General features: G+C 36.0%; 1 pseudogene; it reads right to left on the bottom strand.

Moving 5' to 3' along the window:
• Nucleotides 1-9,414: 9,414 nt before the first annotated feature.
• Nucleotides 9,415-13,407, bottom strand: LOC104091556 (uncharacterized; annotated as a pseudogene).
• Nucleotides 13,408-21,682: the final 8,275 nt, after the last annotated feature.

Raw genomic sequence — 21,682 nt, 5'->3', positions numbered from 1 at the left:
CCTTATACCGGTAGGGCGTATAATTCATAAAACTTGGAATCAATTATTCCGAAACACATTAAATGTACTGTAATGAATAATAAAAAATTACTTTTGGACTTATAGCCCTCAATGGTGTACAAAAATAAATGAAAGACACATGCTCACATCTTCAAATCTCCCAACAGGGATAAATATAGAAGTGGGTTACAAAAATTACGAAGCTCACCCATAAGCAGAGCATAATAGGAGGTCTCACCTCAATATTCAGAACCGAATCAAATTAAAGGAAAATATTCTTTTATAACAGAATCAGGATCGTACCTGTAACGACACTATCTGGTGTATTGGCCTCAGCCAAATCATAGTGATTAAATCAATGGGTCGGGCCTCCACTTCTTAGGTGCCCACTACCCACATGTCCTCCACCCCTAGTGACTGTACACGTGGAGTATTAACTAGAATAAAGCTCGTAACCAGAGTGCTCTGATGAAATCCACCCTTCCTAAGTGTGGGACAATCTCTCATGATGTGCCTAGTATCACCACACTCATAACAACTCCTCTGAGGTCGTGGCTGCTCATACTAAGTTTGTGCCGGATAACTGGAATAACCACTGTAAGAATCTCGTGTCGATGGTGCACTATAAACTGGAGCACCCCGAATAATCTGATGTGCGGACTGAGCTGACCGACTGCTCGAGCCTTTGCTATAATGGGTCCTAGCTGAAGAGTAAAATCCACTGAACCCTCCAGATCTTCGAGACCTTTTGGCCTACTTAGACTCTATTTCCTCACATAAAACACCTTCAATCTTCCTTGCAATCTCATTACTTGTTGAAATGGAGTATTAGTTTGCAATTCTCAAGTCATGCATATTTTAATATCATAATCGAGCCCCTCAATGAATCTGCAGACCCGCTCTCTGATTGTAGGAACCAAGATCGGTGCATAACGGACTAACTCACTAAACCTGATAGCATATTCTGACTCTGTCATAGTGTCCTGACGCAACCGTTCAAACTATGTGTGCCACGCATCTCGAATAGTCTGGGGAACAAACTCTTTCAAGAATATTTTCGAAAATTGAGCCCAAGTTGGTGGTGTTGCATCGGCTGGTCTACCTTCTTCATTGATCTGCCTCCACCGATACGCTGCGCCTGACAGTTGAAATGTAGTAAAAGCAACTTCGCTCACTTCCACAATACCCATGGTGCGGAGAATACAGTGGCAATTTTCTAGAAATCCTTGGGCATCCTCTATAGATATGCCACTGAAAGTAGGTGGACTATACCTCTTAAGCCTTTCAATCCTTTTTTGTTCTTCTTTTGATGCCTCTGGCCTGACCTCCGACCGAACCGGAATAACAGGTTGTACCGGTACTACACCCGGAACCTGACCAACGTGAACCTGCTGCTCTGGAGTTGAGATAGGAGTCTAAGCTACTCCATCAATTTGTGGAATATTTGGTGCAAAAGAGATCAATCCCGCCTGAGTTAATGTACCAAAAATACTCAGGAACTGTGCTAAGTCTCCTGAAGTCCGGGGGTAATAACAGGTGTTTCTGGTACCTGTCCCCAACTAGAACTACTGGTGGCTTCTCACTGTTGTTCTGACAGGTTCTCTAGTCGCAGCACTTGCCCTTCCTCGACCTCTGCCTCGGCCTCTACCTCGGCCCCGGACTCTTGCAGCCCTAGCAGTATGTGAGAGAATGGAGATACAAAGGTTCAAATTCCAAATTCAATATATTCCGCACGACAGGAATGAAAGAAATGGAAATTTCCTAACAGTTTTATTGCCTCTCGAAGATAAGTACAAACGTCTCAGTACCGACTACTAGACTCTACTAGACTCGTTTTATTGCCTCTACTAGACTCGTTCGTGACTCGTAGAACCTATGAACTTAGAGCTCTGATACCAACTTGTCAGGACCCAAAATCCCACCACAGGCGTCGTGATGGCACCTAGTCTCTAAGACTAGGTAAGCCGATTTCAATTACATTTTTGAAGCCCTTTTGTTTTGAAACTAACAGCGGAACAAATATGAATATACAACCTCCCAAGACTGGTAGTACTGAGTCACGAATTCTAACTGAATACATGGAATGATCACGAGGACTGAATATGCAATACTGTTTGATTATAAATTAACAGTACAATGAAATGAAAAGACCCCAAGGGACTGCGACAACCAAGCAACTCTACCTTGAATCCTTACGATCCCGCTTCAACTCTGCTCAAGTCCGATATCTCCAATACCTGGCTCTGCACAAAAATGTACAGAAGTGTAATATGAGTACACCGCGGTCGGTACCTAGTAAGTATCAAAACTAACCTCAATGTAGTAGAGACGAGGTACAATCAAGACACTCACTAGTCTAATAACCTTTGCAATATAATATACAAAATAATAGGAAACAAATAACATCAAGGCAACATAAAACAACCAATGATATGCACAGTAAGACAATAAAATCACCATTTAATATCGCTCAACAATTAATAAATACAATTACACCTAGTTAAATCAAGTTCTTCAATAAAATATATTTCATATATAATTCTTACCAGTTAAATTCTTTTTCAAATATAATTTTGTCGAATAAATATCTTTCAAATATAATTCTTTCATATAATTCTTCTTGAATAAAAATCCTTTCAAATAAATATTTTGAATATAATTCTTTCAATTAAAGAGTCACCATGTGATACCTCATTTTAAAATAAAAAAAATACGGGTCTCAGCCCATTTTTATATTTTTCGTAAACACGGGTCTCAGCCCATTTTTCATATTTCCACGGCATCTCGTGCCCATAATTAAATCATCATATTTCCCCTGCACCTCGTGCCCTCATTTCATATCACAACTACATGGACAATTTGCGTGCCAAATATCATTATCATTTCATCACAACACCTCGTGCCCACATTTCATATCGCAACTGCACGGACAATTCACGTGCCAAATATCCTCATTATTTACTCACGGTACCTCGTGCCCACATTTCATTTTATAATCCGCCTAGCAATAGCCACAAGCTCTCAATTTTCACATAAATCAGATTGTTATCAATTTACCATCAACAAGACAAATTGCACAAGGTATAAAAATAAACATAAAAAAATCACAACGTTACATGAAAATAATCAACATCACAACCCCACATCATCACATATCGTCCCTGACAATAGCCACCCTTATCGCTCATATTGCCACCCTTATCAATCCTATAGCCACCATTATCGCTCCGCCAAGACAATATCAATAGCCACCCTTATCGCTCTCATTACCACCCTTATCGCTCCGCCCAGACAATATTCCAACAAACATAACAACAGTGAAATGCCACTCTTATACCCCATAATATTAACGGTGAAATGCCACCCTTATCTCCCCAAAATAATAACTCACACAACATAATAATTTATGCGGAAAATTAACACGGAAACATAATAAAGTTAATTCATATCAAAATCTGCTCAATGGCCTCAACAAAATTCCAAAGATATAACAAAATCAATTAATTTCACAACAAATAGCCCAAGGCTCCACACAATGTATATAGCACCCAAAAAAATAATCAATAGAGATAGAAATTATTCAGCATAAAGCAAAACCTTCATTAATGCAAATTTAGATAATTATATTAACACTTATTCTTAAACTCGCTTAATTTAATTATTTGCATAAGAAAATTCATATTGAAATTAATTTCCAAGACATATTAAATCAAAAATACTCACAAAATTTCATAAATATTTCAAGTAACAATCACATCAAATTATCATATAAAAATAAATTCATCAATAAGGATTTAGGCATGGCAAACAGATGATTTAATAATTTTCCATAATTTTTTAATTTACTACACAATAATGCCTAAGACTTTAATTCAATGAATTTTGCACGTATAAGCCCGAGTATGTACGCGTCACCTCGCGTACACGGCTTTTCACATTTCAGAAATGGCACATAAAAACTCAATGCCTATGGGGTAATTCCCCCACTCGAGTTTAAGCAAGATACTTACCTTTTTGAAGTTATGCCGATATTCCAAAATCGCCTTCTTGTTTGAATTGACCTCCTTACCGCTCAAATCTATCTAAATTAATTATATAATTTCATTAAAATTCATCGAAAATAATTTCGGATAGTAATACGTCGACCTAAGAATTTATTCTAAAAAGTCACAAAAGTCAACGCGGGGCTCGCCCCCCGAAAACCAGACATAATTTTCATGAAATTGGAACACCCATTCTGATACGAGTTCAACCATACCAATTTTATCGAATTCCAATAACAACTCGACCTCCAAATCTTAAATTTTCGGTTTTGGAAGATTTTGCAAAAATCTTGGTTTCTTACATTTTAATCCGAATTAGATGATGAATATAATCATGGATTCATGAAATATAAATACTTTAGGATATATAACACTTACCCCAAACAAGCTTGTGAAAAATCTCTCCAAAATCGCCCAAATCCGAGCTCCAAAAGTCCAAAAACAAAAATGGCGAAATGACCATTTTTGGTTCTTATGATTCTGCCCAGTTTCGTTTCTCCGGACAAATTTATCGCACCTGCGAGCTCGTTTTTGCGAGCAAATGCCCGCTTCTGCGAAGTCCACTGGACACTGCCCTCTCGCATATGCTGAAGAATTTCCGCTTCTGCGCACATCGCAGGTGTGAGGCCATTGCCTGCTTTTGCGCAACTGGCCGCCTCTGCAGTTCTTCTTGCGCTTCTGCGCACGAGGTGTCGGTTTTGCGACATTCTCAGCTCCCCCTCTTTAAACGAAATTTTCTCCAACCACTGGCTGTCTTAGAGAGAAAGCCATATATCATCGGAAAGATATTTTCAAGATCTTTCCAATGGCGTATCATGTGTAAAAATTTGTTATTACATGAGGGATAAATTAGTGTCGAAAGTTGGCTGCTAAGGAGTAAACATAGCAAAGACTACAAAACACTTCAGCAGTATTTTGGGTGTTATTTTCACAAAATTCAAGTTAAATCCAATTGTTGCACTATGTGCCATGGCTAAAGGGCTAGGTTTCCATCTTCTTTACCCTGGTTCAAAATTTTCAGCTGCTGCATTATTTTGTACTTTTTGTTATGTTTAGTTAAGTTCCCTGTTAAATTTTTATTGAAGGATATGACCAATTTAGTTCCGTTGATTAGCTATTTTATTTCAATCAAGTCCATCCAGGTTGTTAGTAAAATGGACAACTATCAAGTGCAGGTAAGGTTGTTAGAATCCTATGTTGGATTCGTTTATATTACTAGTTCTTTTGTGTAATGAATTTTATCTTATTGTTTAATGAAAAACAACTTTCCATTCTTCTTATCTCTTTCTCTTTTCTTCTTCCTCTCATCTTTTCTTCGAATTGTTGCCATTGCTTAGAAACAGAGCTTAGCTTTTGTTACAAAATGGTATCAGAGTCGCCTAAGCTATTAAAAATCGTAGCTACGTTGAAGAATCCGAAATTAGAAGACTTGCAGGACGAGATGAAAGCCATGCGAATTCAACTTTCATCTTTCGTTGAAGAGACGGGAAAGAGGTTTGAATCCATGAAAACGAACGAAAACAATTTCCAAACTCAGCTCAACGAGGTGAGAGAGACGAATGGAAGTTGGAATTTTGCAAAAAAGGGCTGAACCGGTACACTACCACCTACTACAACTACTCCAAGCTCACACTCCATTTTGGTCAGTGCACAAATAGTTCAAATTATTTTTGAAATGGGTCAGTCCTCAGATGCTAAGTCTCTGTTCACTAATACTCGAGCTCTTTTCACTCTCTCCCCTAATACTCAAACTCTTTTCACTCTTTCTACTTACCATGTCGGCCGTGGCTTTAATTTTCCTTCGGCACTTTGTTTTCTAGCTCTCCTTTTTTCAAGCCCCAATTTATTCTTCGAGTTCACTACTTTTACCCACCCTTTTAACCCTGCTGAACATATATCCACCCACAAACCTATAAAAGCTAAAATCAATTTTCAGACCTTGATGGAACTAATCACTGAGAATGGCTTAGGATGTGTATGAAGTCTCTTTTGTTATAAAAAATAATAATTGAAAACGAAATTTGAAGAAGGCTTCACGCTTGAGAATGATTTTCTTTAAAGAAGATATTGTCCATATACAAATTGGAAAAATACAAGCAATCTTTTTCATAATACAACAAGCCATGAATATATTTGGAGATCTTTTTATATCCACTTTGTTTGAAGTACTTGTATTTATAGAGCATTTATCAGACCTTTTCAAAAGATATATTCTTTCACAAACAGATATATATATATATATATATATATATATATATATATATATATATATATATATATATATATGTATTTGTACACGTATAAAAGTATGTATTCTAAATTAAACACCTAAAACGACAAGGACTTAAAAGGCTCCAAAAGTGGCCTTTCCAACATTTTATAACAAACCTCACATGCTTTCCATCGATTGAGACAAACCTCACATGCTTTCGAACATTTTATAACAAACTATTCTTCCTCTTTGAGCTCTATGACATTCCTGAACATAGGATTATGTGGGTGTGTGGTCAGGGGTGTACGCTGTAATTTTTGTATGCGGTGTCAAAATTTATAAAAATACGAAAATAATAATTTCAATTATCATGTTTTTAGACAAGAAATATTCGTAATCCATTGGTTTTATTGAGTTTCAAGTTAGAAAATGTCATGGGTTTAATTCTACTTCATTACAAGTTCTAACCATACAAGCTCTTTCAAATATTTGCAAACAATTGTACTAGTTGAGGTTCGAACCTCTGACCCTTTAAAGCAAAATCAAGCGCATAACTAACACATCAAGAGATAATTCATGTCAAGTGATGTCATTTTTTTCCCCTTATCCGTTTTCTCGCAGTATTAATACATATATTTAACAAAACTTTTCGATCAAGCGGTATCACGATACCGCTTCGTTAAGCGTGCATCTGCCCCAGTGTGGTTTGACAGTTATTTGGGCTCCCTGAAACTTTGGAAAAAGTTCTATATATACATGTAAATATTTTCAAGACTAGCACTCTATTGCCTGCGGACCCTGTAGGCACAATTAACTAGCTGGAGCTTTGGTAAAAGGGCTACTAAAGTCTATCTTTTAGAGAGACCAAGTTCGAACCTAATTAAAGGCTAATTTTCTTTTGCTTTTCACGACCCACGTATGAGGCTTTCCTGCCCTCTCCCTGCTTTAAACTTTTGTTTTTCTTTTTCTTTTCTTTACATTTTTATTCCTTTTTTCTATTCTTTTGGTTTTCTCCGGTGATGCTTTTGTTTTTATTTTATTTTTTCTTTTATTTTGTTCTTCTATTCTTTTATACTACCAACTCTCTTTCAACCTCAGTTTTGTTGGAAAAATATTTTATTATGGAGAATAGGATTTATCAAAGCTTGACGCATGTTAAGGATACTATCTTTAAAAATATTTCGCCTACACAATAAAGAATATAATTAGGCATATCCCTTAAAATTCAACAAGCTCTTCCATTTATTATAATGGGAACAAAACTAGCAGAAAATTCAAGAAAGAAACCCATCATAGAAGGAGAAAAAGATGATTCAGAAAGTTGTATTAAAAAGTCTCCGAAATATCTTATTGTAACGATCCGACCGGTCATTTTGAGTATTACAACCTTGCTTCCTCCTTTACTGCTCAAATTGTACTTTACAGCTGTTGTGTGAATTGTCTGGGTAATTGGTTCGGGTCCGGTGAGGTTTTGGAATGAATTGGAACACTTAGTTCCAAGGTTTAAAGCTTAAGTTAAAATAGTAATCGGATGTCGACTTATGTGTAAACAACCTCGGAATTTAATTCTGATGATTCCAATAGCTCCGTATGGTGATTTTGGACTTAGGAACGTGTCCGAAAAATTATCTGGAGGTCCGTAGTGGAATTTGGCGTGAATTGCCGAAAATTGAATTTTTGGGAAGTTTGACCGGGGAGTTGACTTTTTGATATCGAGGTCAGAATCCGATTCTCAAAATAAGCCTAAAGAACATTATATCCAAAAGAGAAGGAGCCTCCATAAACAGGCGGAAGTTCAATGGTGCCGACTCCAAATTTTCCTATTCTGGGATGATGTATGAGATTAATGATATTAGTTGGCTAATGGTCATGTTGAACACCTTAATAGGGAGATTCAGAATGCGAACAAGCTAGTACCAAATTTGAGAGAACTATTATATTCCACTTTATGATTTATCATTACATACTGATGAGATGATATCCGCCATAAAGCACACAACAGTACGGTATATATATAAAGAACCCTAACAGCTAAGTATTACAAGAAGAAGAAGAAGAAAAAAAGAAAGAAGAGCCAAAAAGACCTGATATAGCAACGTGATAAGATACATGAAACCAACGAACCAAAATAACAAAGGCATCCAGAAAAAGTGAAGTTCATGAGGCAGCAACTAAACTATAAATACTCTAGGCGACTTTGTGATTAGAGTTTCCCAAGCAGTTGAACATACGTCCCTCTTTTGGCACGAACAGAACATAGAACGCTAAATGCTCACAACATTCTCTAGCTTCATAATAACCCCCCCACCCCTCCAAGACTCCTAATCGACCCTATTCCAATTTTCCAAATCATTGAGGTCACTTTGGATGAAACATCAGTATAGCCGAGATCCTCCTTTGATGCCTTCTGATAGACATCTTTAAGATATAAACTCAGTCCACATACTGGAAGACACAGAGTAATACCAACACCTGAAGTAGATACAGTGAGCGTCTCTCTCTCTCTCTCTTTTCTTTTTAGTCTCTAAGCATCTCAATTATTGCAAAAAAATTTATCAGGTCATGTATTGCAACTTTGCATGTGAATTATCAAAAAGATTTAGGACTTAGCACTATTTCACCAACCTTTAGTTGAACTGATACCTAGCAATTAACCAGAAACTCTATTCAAAACAAGGACCAAGGTTTCAGGCAGATTCTGAATGCACTCACCAGATTGGTAACACTAAAAGAAATCCTAAAACGAACAGCACAGTCACATCAATAAAACACTTCTGATAAACGGATATCCGAACTATGTGAACCACAGTTCAAAACTTGCCTCAAGTCATTAACAAAAACCAAACAAGCTTTTCACTCTTGCTGAACCAGATTCATATATTAATGTAACCAACATTCCACTCTATGCTTCAGAAGAAGTAGAGTAGCATCTAACCTCTTTGTCAACCTAGTTACCATGTTTAAACTGGGTAGAATATAAAAGAGCATGCAATGAGGACTGATAGTCTCCCAGTTTGTCCAAAGCCATGAATAAGGGCTGGATAAACTGGATTGCCTCTCACCTCAGAAATGCACAGACCTAAATCTTTGCAAATATAGAGACTGACATAAAAAAACCCATGTTAAAACAGACTCGTTCACTCACAGGTAGGCGGCAGCAACCTAGGAAGGAAACATAGAAGAATGCGACAATCTGCAAGAACGTGACCATTCTCACTTCATGCAGACAAGCAATACGGCACTCATTTCGATTAATTTTTTTTTTTTTGGTGATAAGGTAAACATTTTATTAATAAAGGTACCAAGACGATATAAAAGGTTACATCAAGAGCAGCCAAACACAAGAGCAGCCAAACACCTACAACAGCAGAACTTCAGTTACAAGTTTCCTAACGAATCCAAAAACTCTAAATACTGATCCGCACTCTCAACTAAACGTCGTTTACACCAAAAAACTAATACTTTTTGCATACAATTAATTTTAATTGAGGAACCGCAAGTATAATTGAGGCAGATTATAGACAATGGATTGAGATTAACAAAATAATGCCAGAGGTAGCATATAGAGGATGCTCCAGTTAATCTGAATTCACAAATTAATACGCGAACAAACTCTTCCTTATCAAAAGATACTCAACAAACTCTTCACTATTTACCAATCTGACTTTTTCTTGGGAAAAATGAACGCACTTCTCAAACATCCAGAGAAAGTGGAGTGGTATGCTAACTAGCACAGAATGACTCCACATGCCGAATTATATCAAATAAAAATCATGGTTTAAACCGGGGACTTAGCAGAATGCAACGAATAGTCAAAACACATCATATCGGTACTGAAAACAGCTGACAATATGTTATACACATTAAATAAGTGCTCAGATCAACCTTCTTTTTTGGAAGATAAGAATTCACTCCAATCAACTAATTATGTAAGTAGTTTTGGGGTCTTTATAGTTGTTCAAGGAACTGGAGGAAACTCCAGGGAATAGTCGAAAAGATTTCACTCATTTTCTCCAAAGGGCACAACCATATAAGCACACCAAACAACCCAAACACAGCACACTAGGAAGACGAATAACAAACTACCCCTGGTTGGGAGGCAGGATAACATCAACTGCTTAACTCTACATTCAATATTTGTAGTAAATCAGGTATCAACACAAAAAGTCCACAAAATGGAATCGGAAGGGCCTGTTTATTCCTACCTGCTAGGTATTCCCACTAAATGAAAAATATATAAAACTCGCAAACTTAAGCGCAATGCAACTAATAGTCAATTCACATTACATTGACGCTCAGAAAAACTGACGATATGTAACTCACATATATCAGCTCTCAGATCAACTAATTATGTAAGTAGCTTTAGGATCTTATATTTTTGTTGAAGGAACCTGGGGAGAATGATAAAGGAATATGGAGGAAGGAATTGGACGGTAAATGGTGATTGGGCAAAGAACATCAATCGGTTATTCCACGCTAGAAATCCACAGAAAAATGAATCAGAAGAGCAAGTTCATTCATACCTGCTAGGTATTCCCACCAAATGAAGAACATAAAACCTCCATATTGTGCAACAGAGTAACTGGGAATAAGGACTGAGTGATTCAGAAGATGGAAGTACATTATGTATAAGCAAGAACATCAAGCAAGATGTCGTAAGCTAGAACTTAGACATACAAAATAAACGGTGCTCCATGCTATAGTAGACATGAGATAGCTGGTTGACAGTATTTAATAGCTAATCTTTTACATTTTTCTTGATCTTTTGGGCATGTTTCTCACACGGATTTCATGAGCTTGTGTTCTAGATCACCATCGATCAGATACTCACAAAAAGCAGTTAATCTGAACGAAAAAACATGCAAAATCTCATTACAACAGCCACAGTGCCAGTTTAAAGAAATTCACATCGAAACCCATATGAAAAACAATAAATGACCAGAGGAAATACTGTATATGCATGATCAATCCGACATTACGATAAAGAAATTTATAAGATCTGACCAAGCAGTCAGGTCCACTAACTTACCCAGGATAGGCTTGTTCAAAATATCCAGCCTTGGTGCTATAGGCTGACCCAACATTCTCATCACTATCCCCGTCTTCTAACCGTCAACTTCACCTATTTTCATTGATAAAACTACTTATCTTATTAATTTTTGTAAAACAAATTTTGACTCAAAGGACCATTTTCAATTTACTTGAAACAGGACATGCAAAATTTAAAGGTTTCGTTTGCTATGCTAAACGCAATACATCTTTGGAAAATAGTGTGCTGCAAGGCAAAATGTTAGAATATGACTGCGTGAAAAGTCCCACCAGCAAGGACCAAGTAAGAACATGGGTTGAAGTCAATTACATATCAAGCAAGCAGAATAATGCAAATACCTAGCCTAATAGCTCAGGCAGCATAATCCAGTGATGCAGCTCAGTTAACTGCAAGCTCAATGATAGCCCTGGCTCGATCAGTCTCATGCAAAGAGCTCTCTAGCTCAATGAATTTGCTCCAAGCATTGCAATTTTCTGGTGACCACTCTAAGTACTTCTCGTAAAGCTTCCGACAACGGTCTATGTTACCGAGTTGGAGTTCCATTTCAATATACTTCTTAAATATCTTGTCCTTAGGAGCCCTTCCAATTGCTTCTCCAAGTAATAACCGTGCCTCCCTGAGTCTTAACTGCCGGATTTCAAACTGGGCAGCCAACACCAGATCTTCGCGAATGAAAATTTCTGATGAGGAATCAACTTGAGACACTCCCTGTAGATTTCTCTGGTCCTTTCCATGTCCTGTGTGTCAATCTCTTCGTATAATGCATAATAAATCCATAAGTAAATGTATCGCTGCCAATAATGTTTCACTTCAGAAGGAGGAACATTAGCAATGGCTCTCTCGTAAACCTCTCTAATCCTCTCTTTATTCCCTACACTTTCTTCCAACCGAATATAATCAAACCAAGCGTCATAGTTCATCGGGTTCTTCCTCACCTCATCTTCATACTGAAACCTCCTTTTTCCAACTATAGCATCTTCAATGCCTTCACTATCACCATACTGCTTCTCGAAAACAACAAACTTGTTGTACAAATCCTCAGCTCTCCCTTTGGGTATATGATCAAGTGCAAACTGGTATATACACCTTGCCCTCTCTATCTCCTTACACTTGTCCTCAAACTCTGCAAATGCCACAAACAGTTTCTCAGCCTCGTCATCATCCACCAACTTATCCACAGCCCTCTCATAACAGTTCCTAGCCTTAACTACCTCCCCATTCTTGATCTCAAAGTTAGCATACGAAATCCATGGACTAACCCTAGGATGACAATCCACGAATCTCTCGAAAATAGCACGTGCTCTTTCTACCTCATTATACCTTAATTCAAATTTAATGTACGACAACCAACCTTGTTCATCAGGCTTCCATGCCATCCACTTTTCAAAAATCTTCCTTACGGTGGCAACATTCCCAAGCATCTCTTCCATGTGGATGTACTTGTACCACAATTGATCAACCCTAGGTAAAAGGGTTACGGCACGATCCCACACATTGCGGGCATGGTTTATGAACTCGTTCTTCATCTCCATTTCAGCATACTTCAACCACATGGAGTGGTCACGGTATTCCACTTTAAGCACACGTTCCCAAATTGAACGGGCACGTTTGAAATCCTTTTGGTTCTCTTCCCATTTTGCATATTTCACCAATGAGCTCTTGTTCCTTTGACCTTCGAACTCCTTCCGCTTGTGATTGCGGTAGTCGGCCAGTTCAGTTTCGTCGGTGATTTTTTGCTTAGGCGGTGCTCGGATTTCTGCTTCCTGACATTCCTTTGCCTCCCGGAGGATTTGCTCAACGGTGATTTGAACTGGTGCCGGAGTTTTCACATTCACCCTTACAGGTCTTGGGAGCTTCACTCGAGTCGGTTCTGATTTCGACTCCATTGGAGAAATTACAATGGCTGTCGAAGCTCAACGAACACTGAAATTGAAACAGCACTGAACTGCTTACAATGGTGTCGAAGATTGAAATAACACTGAACTGCCTGTGGGTTTTATAGAGGGCAAAATGTTCACACACCGATTTCGTGTAGAATTGGGTTTTGCATTGTTACCGATTCCCGTTCAGTGTAGAATTTGGGTTTTTTTTTCTTTTTTCCTTTTCTTTCTTGGGTAATAAGTTTCACTAAACTTCCTTATAATATTTATTCAGTTGCATACATTTTGTATATTTTAAAGCTTCTAAAATTAGCTTAATTTGAAAATTATTTTTCTCAAAAATACCTTTCAAAACAAGTATTTTTTTGTAAGAAATAATTTGTGTTTGACTAATTAATTTGAAAAGTACTTTTAAATAGTTAGTGTTTGACCAAACTTTTAAAAAGTGTTTTTAAGTATATTTTTCTGGAAAGAGTACTTTTCAAAAAAAATGATTTTGGAGAGAAGTTAATTTTGTCTGTTTCATAAAAATTATTCTGCTTCTACTTAAAACACAATTTTCTTTCTAAAAGCTTGATCAAACACCATAATTTTGAGGAAAAAAAATACTTTTGATCCAAAAACACACTTTTCGCCAAAAAGAAACTTGATCAAATAGGCTATAAATAAACTTGAACAAAGTTTTTATTTCCATTTTTAACCGTGGTTATTTTAGTGACTTGGATATATGTGAATTCTTTTTTCTTTTTTATAATAAAGACGAACATATCGCCCACACCAAAACAAGGAAAACTTTTAGCTGAAAAGCAAAGTGCAGCAACAGTTGCAGTTTACAACCCCATTTCTAAAAGCAGCAACAGGGAACTTCATCCCTGATAGCATTTTTTGTGAAAAATCATTTCATTAGCAAACAATTCTAATGATAAACTTAAATATAAAATAGATAATAAAATAAACTGCAATTTGTAAGTTAGGTCTAAATATTTCAACAAAATGAAGGATGTTATATTACGTGTTTATCAAACTTTCCGACCCCTTCCCACTGGGATCTTGGGGGAATTCTACTGAAAATGATGATCATGGAGCTGATAAGTTAATTTTTCACGATTGCTTAAGCAGTACATGTGAATACGAAACAAAGAGAGAATGATCGTAAACTTACAGCTTGTTTGGATGGTTGTTACTCATTGTATCGTATTGTATTGTTATCTCAAAACAATGTTTGTTTTGATTGTTTCACTAAAATTGATTGTATTGTATTGTTAAATTCATTGTTCCGGAATAATAAAAAGTCTCATTTTTTAAAACAACCGATTTAGTGTGGTGGCATTATTTCCTATTTTTCTTTCCAATTATGCCCTAACGTATTACTCCATAATTCTATTTTACCCTTTACCTTTTCTTTATTTTAACTCATAATCTCTCACCTATAACCTACTTTGTCTTCGTCCCTTTTTTCAAAACTTCTTCCACGTAAAATTGCTAATTTTGTTAGAATTTGCATGAATATAATTGCTTAATGTATTTATTAGATATATTTGGTGATAAATTAGTAGAAAGGGGTTTTCTTAAATTATTTTTAAGCGTAATTCTTGATAAATTTAATATAAACACTTGAGGGTATTTTTCTAAACTTATCAGTTACAGTACAGTACGATACAGTCAAACAAAAAAGCAAAATGTTATTTAACAACAATAAACAATACAATCTATCCAAACATTGTATTTATAAAACGATACGATACAATACAATACAACACAATACAATACATTATAAAACGATGGGTAACAACCATCCAAACAAGCTGTTAATTACATGAGTAGGACTATAGAAGATCTACTGGGAAGTTAAAAGTGTTTATTTTTCAAAAAAAAAATATTTTTTTTAAAGGGTCAACTTGTTTGGCTAAATTTTTAAGAAAAAATTAAGTGTTTTTCCGTAGAAGCAAAAATTACTTTTCAAAAGATGAAAAGAGTAACTTTTCCTTAGAAGCAATTTTTGAACTTTGGCCAAGTATAAATTGGTTCTTCTATATTGGCAAAAAAAAATTTCAAATTAATTAACAAAATACAAACTGCTACTCTTCAAAAATATTTTTCAAAGAGTAATTTTGGACAAAAAATATTTTCTAAATAAGCAAATCTTGAAAAATCTGTTGAATCTTTTTTATGGGTGTGGGGTAGGTCGTTCTTAGGTGCGTGGGGTGTTAGATGAGCTGTCAAAAGCTGATTGGTTGATTTTGAGTGTGAAACTTGTCTAGAGTGTTTGGCTTACTGCAAATATGTGTTCAATAGACACATTTTCTACACACTTCACGTGCTCAATAAGCACAATACTTAGTTCAAATAAAATAATTAGACAAGTTTAAGGATATATATATATATATTTTTTTTTTTTTTATTTTTTTTTTTCAAGTCAAAAGACTTTGTTTTTGGATTCACCGAAGCCCCAAACGGAATGGATCGTTTCTGCCAACGAAATGAATGCAGAGCCAGTTCTGAATGCTTCTATGATCCGGAAGTTCTTGCGAAGAGAATAAGATGTTGCTCCCTTTCCCTCTTTCTTTTCTCGCTTTGCCAATCTTCCCGTCTAACGTGGGCCGAGCGACGATATGCGCGGTAGGAAGAAACCTAAGAGAAGACGCTCGCCTCTTATTGTTTTAGTGCAACACAGGAAAGCGCCCTCTTTTTTTCATCCCTCTAACTTTTCTGATTTTGTATTGAACGCATAACGTATCTAGGACTGCCCTTCAAATTCTATTTGAGCCTATGTTCAGGCCAAACTCACCCCCTATTTTACTAAGGCTAGAAAGAATGCCTGCCAAGTTCATATAAGGGAACGCTTTCCCCAACCATTAAAGGAAAGGGTCGACAAAGGGAGGGAGGTGCGGCGGGGGACGGAAAACGCTTTCAGAGATTGAGATTTATTTTTCATCAAAAACGAAGAAGGCCGAGAATGGCCTACTATGTATCTTATCTGAGGGAAACATGCTATTTTGACCTCCACAGTATGATTATCGGCCCCTCTCCTTGTTCCGCCCTTCCTATTGTGACAGTTGCCTTCGGGCTCTGCCTGCCTTTTATGATAAGAATTTCGGCTCGACCCCGAAAGTGCTGGAAATAACATAAAGGAAGAGGTCCATGTAATTGTTGGGTCCGTCCCCTTCTTAATCGATGGGACACAACAAGTTCGGAAGTCCTCTAATTAATCTAAGTCACAGAAGGAGAAGACAGAGTTCTCTTTCCTCTGCTATCAATAATAAGAATACTAGGTTGCCACCCCATGCGGTGTGAGAAAAGCCCACTTGATTTCGGAATGCCAACCTCGACCTTTTTTGCCTTCTCACTCTATTACAAAAGAGAGAATTCACTTTAGATAACCACATCTTTGCTAGGCAGATTATTGAAATGGCCGAGTGCGCCTTTTTGTATATATAATTCAAGTAAAGAGTAGAGTTACAAAAAAAAACAATCTAATGGAGAACTACTTTCACGTTCGGTTGGGAGAGCAATTTTTTGGTTGACAATTCCTCGTTCCCGTTCGTGTAGAGATCACCAAAGTTTAAGTTCCGTAGATTAGTGCACCTCACGGGCTGTTTAGAAAATTGGTTCGTTGAATAGAAGTAAAACCTAAGGACACACGTTTTCTTTTACTCTTTCCTCGTCACCTTTTTTTTTTTTTTTGCATGTGATTGTTGATGATTCAATTTTATTTTGTTGTAATATACTTCAAAAGTAAAGATAGGATTGAGTTTGTGGCTGATGATTGACGAGCTCACGTTGAAACATTTAAGATTTATTTTTGATAATTCTTTGAGCTAATTTTGACTTACATTATATATCTATCTATCTATTTATACTATATTAAGAGTACGAATCTCCTTAGTGAAATATTGTTCGCTTTTTTTATCCTCTATAAATGTATTCTATATTGGATAAAATTATAAATACAAATAAAGTATTTATTTTTTTGAAAAAAGGGTTGCCAGTAAAATAAAAAAGAAACTCTTTCTTAATTAATAACGTAAAAAACGGTCCTTCCATCCCATAGCTTGCGGGAAAAGTAAAACTTATCAAGGTAAAAAGTTAAAAAGAATAAGACAATAAGAAGAAACTCATTATTTAATATTCCTACTAATAAAGTCAAAATTTTCGTATGTTATAAAGAAAAAAAGAATTAGACATTAAGTAGAAACTCATTATTTAATATACATATTAAAGAGGTAAATTTTCATAGGTTAAAATGGATAAAAAAAGATAGTAAGTAGGAAACACATTCTTTAATATTCCTTTCAAAGTGTGTAAAAAGAAGTCGATTAATACCCAATTTTTATTGGGTTGCTTTCATCAACCTATGTTGTTTAGAATTTTGAAACCAAAGTCATTTAGAAAAAGGAGGAGTTGGACACTTCTATAAAAGAAGCCAATATTTCATATTCCTTTTCAAAAATTCTTGATAGCGTCGACGTATGCGAAGGTAAATTTATTTTTATTTTGTGTTTAACTTTCTGACTTTTAGATTATTCTTGAAGTTTAATAATAGACATTCTTCAGTTTTGTAGTAACAAAAGTTCTTGTAATTTTATTCATAGCTATCAATTCAAGTATGTAATTTAAAAGTTAAAATGTTTATTTTTCGTGAACAAATAATTTGCTATTTTATGAGAAAATTATATAAAAAAAGTAACTACATAAAATTAGAAACCAGTGAGCCTTAAATATTTAAGCATAGAGCAATCACACTTCATACAGAAAGATATAACAAATTAGCATGTTTGTTTTCGGTGGACATGTAATTTGTTATTTTATGAAAAATAGAAAGCAATTACATGAAATAGAACCAATGAGCCTTAAATATTTAAAAATAGAAAAAATAAACTTCTTAGAGAAAGATATACTAAATTTAGTACATCTGATAGTGTGCATATGGCTGAAGAATACGAAAGAGATATAATTAGCCTTATTACTAGAATGCTAGGAATATGAATGCCACAAAATCTTTACAATCGTGGAACTTAAATTCAGTAATAATTGATACGAATCTAAAATATGTCTGCACCTTAATGAAGTCGTTTGAGTTATTTATATTTTTGAGTTATTTTACAATTCTTATAGTATTTCAATCAATTAAAGAAATAGAAGAATTAATATTTTTTCCTCGGGCGTTAAAAAAGATTTTTGTTAGTTAGTTACCCATGTATGATTGTGTTTATAGAATGGCTTAAGAATATGTCACGACCCCGAATTCCCTCCGTAGGATGTCGTGATGGTGTTTACTCGAAAAATGTATAGAGTTGAATTTATACGCAGTTCCGAAGATATGTGGTACAACTTAACACAAAATATAAATAAAAATAAAAATGTGAATATAGATTGGAGAAACAATTAATCTGGACAAGGCAATCATGAACAGTGAACTTTAGGATTTAACAAAAATAAAATCAGTGTAAGAAACTGTAATGATCACTCTTTCTTGTAGAGGAAATAATACTTCTTCTATAATATAAATCTCAGAAAAAAAATGTCCTTGCAGAAATAATAACCTAGCCTCTTTATAGTGGAGAGATTTGGCTCCAAGTATAATAAAATAAACATTCAGTGAGAAACTCATGCTAAATTAGCTTTTTCATAATTTCTGCCAAGATTCCCTCTAGTGGGATTACAACAGCTTTTGTCTGCGAGCTCGATCTTGCTTAGAACCCTCGATTTTGGTTTGAGCTTGGTTTCGGCTCGAATTTATGATCTTAGTTCGAGCCCGACCCTGGTTCGAGCCCTTGAATTGATTCCAGGTCGATGTAGGTTGGTTTTTGGATTATCAGCATGATAGATCTACCCGTATCGTAGTTCGATTCTTGTTCGAGTTTGATTATGATATCGATCTCATCACGGACCGGCCTCCCCGGGTTCTAGGTTAGTTCGTGCCCCCTTCGGGATCTTACTTCGAGATCTTACTTCGATACACCGCCCTTCGAACCGTACTGGACATGCCAAGGCTGAAATTTATTTCGACCGTATACAGATGGCACCTAGTCTCTAAAACTAGGTAAGCCTATCAATGCAGAATAAAAATTTAAATCTGAAATAAATAAACTACAATTCAAACAATTTCAACTTCCAAAACCCGGTAGAAATAAGTCACAAGTTTCTAAGAATTGTATCCTCAACGTCTCTATATATCAAGGTCTAAAGAAAAAAAGGGAAGCAACATAATAATGATAGAAGGGGACTCCGGAGTCTGCGGACGCTGGCAAATATACCTCAAAATCTCCGTGCACAGGTAACTCACTGAAGATGGGGCTGGTAAAGAGTACCTGGATCTGCACAAAAGGAAGTGCAGAAGCGTAGTATGAGTACACCACGGCGCTACCTAGTAAGTGTCAAGCCTAACCTCGGTAGATTAGTGACGAGGTCAGGTAAGGCCCTACTGAAAAATAATAATTTTATGGTAAAATATTTAACAATATAATAAAATAAAATGACAATGGAAATGAATCAAGTGGCATGTCACCATTTAATTACACAAAATAATGAAAAATAATATCTCGTGGAATCAAAACAGAATTTCTTTTCAACTTTATGAAAATTACAACAAATAATCAAAGGCAACTATGGCCATAAATCAATATCAACAAGGGCACTCACGAGGTACCGCATCGTAGTCCCAAATTATAAATAAATTCACAATATCTCATTTCCTTATCTAACCGGGGGAGCCTTCACAATTTATTTTAAAGAAAATATTTTTTTCCGAAATAGCATCCCGCGTTTTAGCCATCCTTATCACACCGCATGACTTCTAGTAGTTCCCCCTACTAGCCACGCATATCAAGCCACCCTTATCTCACCGCATGCGTTTCAATACCCAGACCTTATACCACCGCATGCGTATCAATATCACAATATATCATAATTTGTACCTCAAGTGCTCAAATAATTTAACTTGCCAAAATAATTCAACAACAATATTTTTTCACAATAAAGAGCTTACGGCTCATGCCAAAATAAATCATCAATAATATTTTTTCACAATAAAGAGTTCACGACTCATGCCAAAATAAATCATTAATAATATTCAGGAATAAATAATTCAGCAAAATAATATTTCAAAATCTTTAGTACGTTACTTCAATACTAATTTTTAAAAATGTCAAATACTTCGTATTAATAATATTTAATTTAAAAAAAACCAACTTGCAAATAATGCACAGAATAAAAAAAACCAAGTTCCAACTAAACAAGTAAAATAATTAGCAGGAAAAAGGTCAAGCAAATTTAAAGTATATAAAACAAATCAATGATGTAGAATATAACAAGATTTAATAATTTAATTAATATACAACAATGATCTACACAATTTAAAACATAATCCTTTACATTTAGCCCGTGCACACGCTCGTCACCTCGTGTACACGACTTTCATCACATTACAATTAATACCAATCCTAGGGGAAATTTCTCCCACACAAGGTTAGACAAAGCCACTTACCTCGACTTGCTCCAATTTAATCACGTAGTATGCCTTTTCCTTTATTTTCCGACTCCGATCTACTCGTATCTAGTCATAATTAATTCGATACAGTCAACAAAAATTATAGAATCAATTCCATAAGAAAATACTATATTTTTCAATAAAATTCGAAATTAACTCAAAAATGGCCCGTGGGGCCCACGTCTCGAAATCCTACGGAAGTTATGAAATACGAACGCCATTCAACCACGAGTCCAACCATACCATTTTTACTAAAATCCGACATCAACTTGACCTCCAAATCTCAAATTCTCATTTTGAAATCCCTAGGCCCAAATCCTCTAATTTCACCTCAAAATCATGTAATCTATTCGAAATATTCAATAATAATCCAATATAATTGACTAACAATGATTACATATGACTTACCTCAAGATTTTTCGTGATTTCTCGCTCAAAAATCGCCTCACCCGCTTTTGGAAATGTCAAAAATGACAAATTTTCTCGGACCCTTCTGTTTTGTACATTGCCCAGTGCTTTCGCACCTGCGGATAAAATTCTTGCACCTACGGTCCCGCATCTGTGGTGAAATACCGCAGCCCAGCTGCCTTCGCTTCTGCGAGCTTTGGACCGCATCTGCGCCTTCGTAGGTGCGGAAAATTCCATCGCACCTGCGGGCCTGCCCGCACCTGCGCCCTTCCTCTCGCTTCTGCGCAACATGAGCCGCATCTGCGGCATCGCACCTGCGGCCCATTTCTCGCTGGTGCGATTACACCAGAAGAAAGAAAAATTTCCAGATTTCTTCTAAGTCCGAATTTGATTCGTTAACCATCCGAAACTCACCCGAGACTCTCGGGACCTTAACCAAATATACCAACATGTCCTAAAATATTATACGAACTTAGTCAAAACTTTAAATCACATCAAACAATGCTAAAATTATAAATCACACCCCAATTCAAGCTTAATGAAACTTAAGAATTTTCAACTTCTACATTCGATGTCGAAACCTATCAAATCAAATCCGAT

The sequence above is a fragment of the Nicotiana tomentosiformis genome, chromosome 3, assembly GCF_000390325.3.
Source record: "Nicotiana tomentosiformis chromosome 3, ASM39032v3, whole genome shotgun sequence".
In the NCBI taxonomy this organism is placed as follows: domain Eukaryota; kingdom Viridiplantae; phylum Streptophyta; class Magnoliopsida; order Solanales; family Solanaceae; genus Nicotiana; species Nicotiana tomentosiformis.
This window is presented reverse-complemented; position numbering and strand designations above follow the sequence as displayed.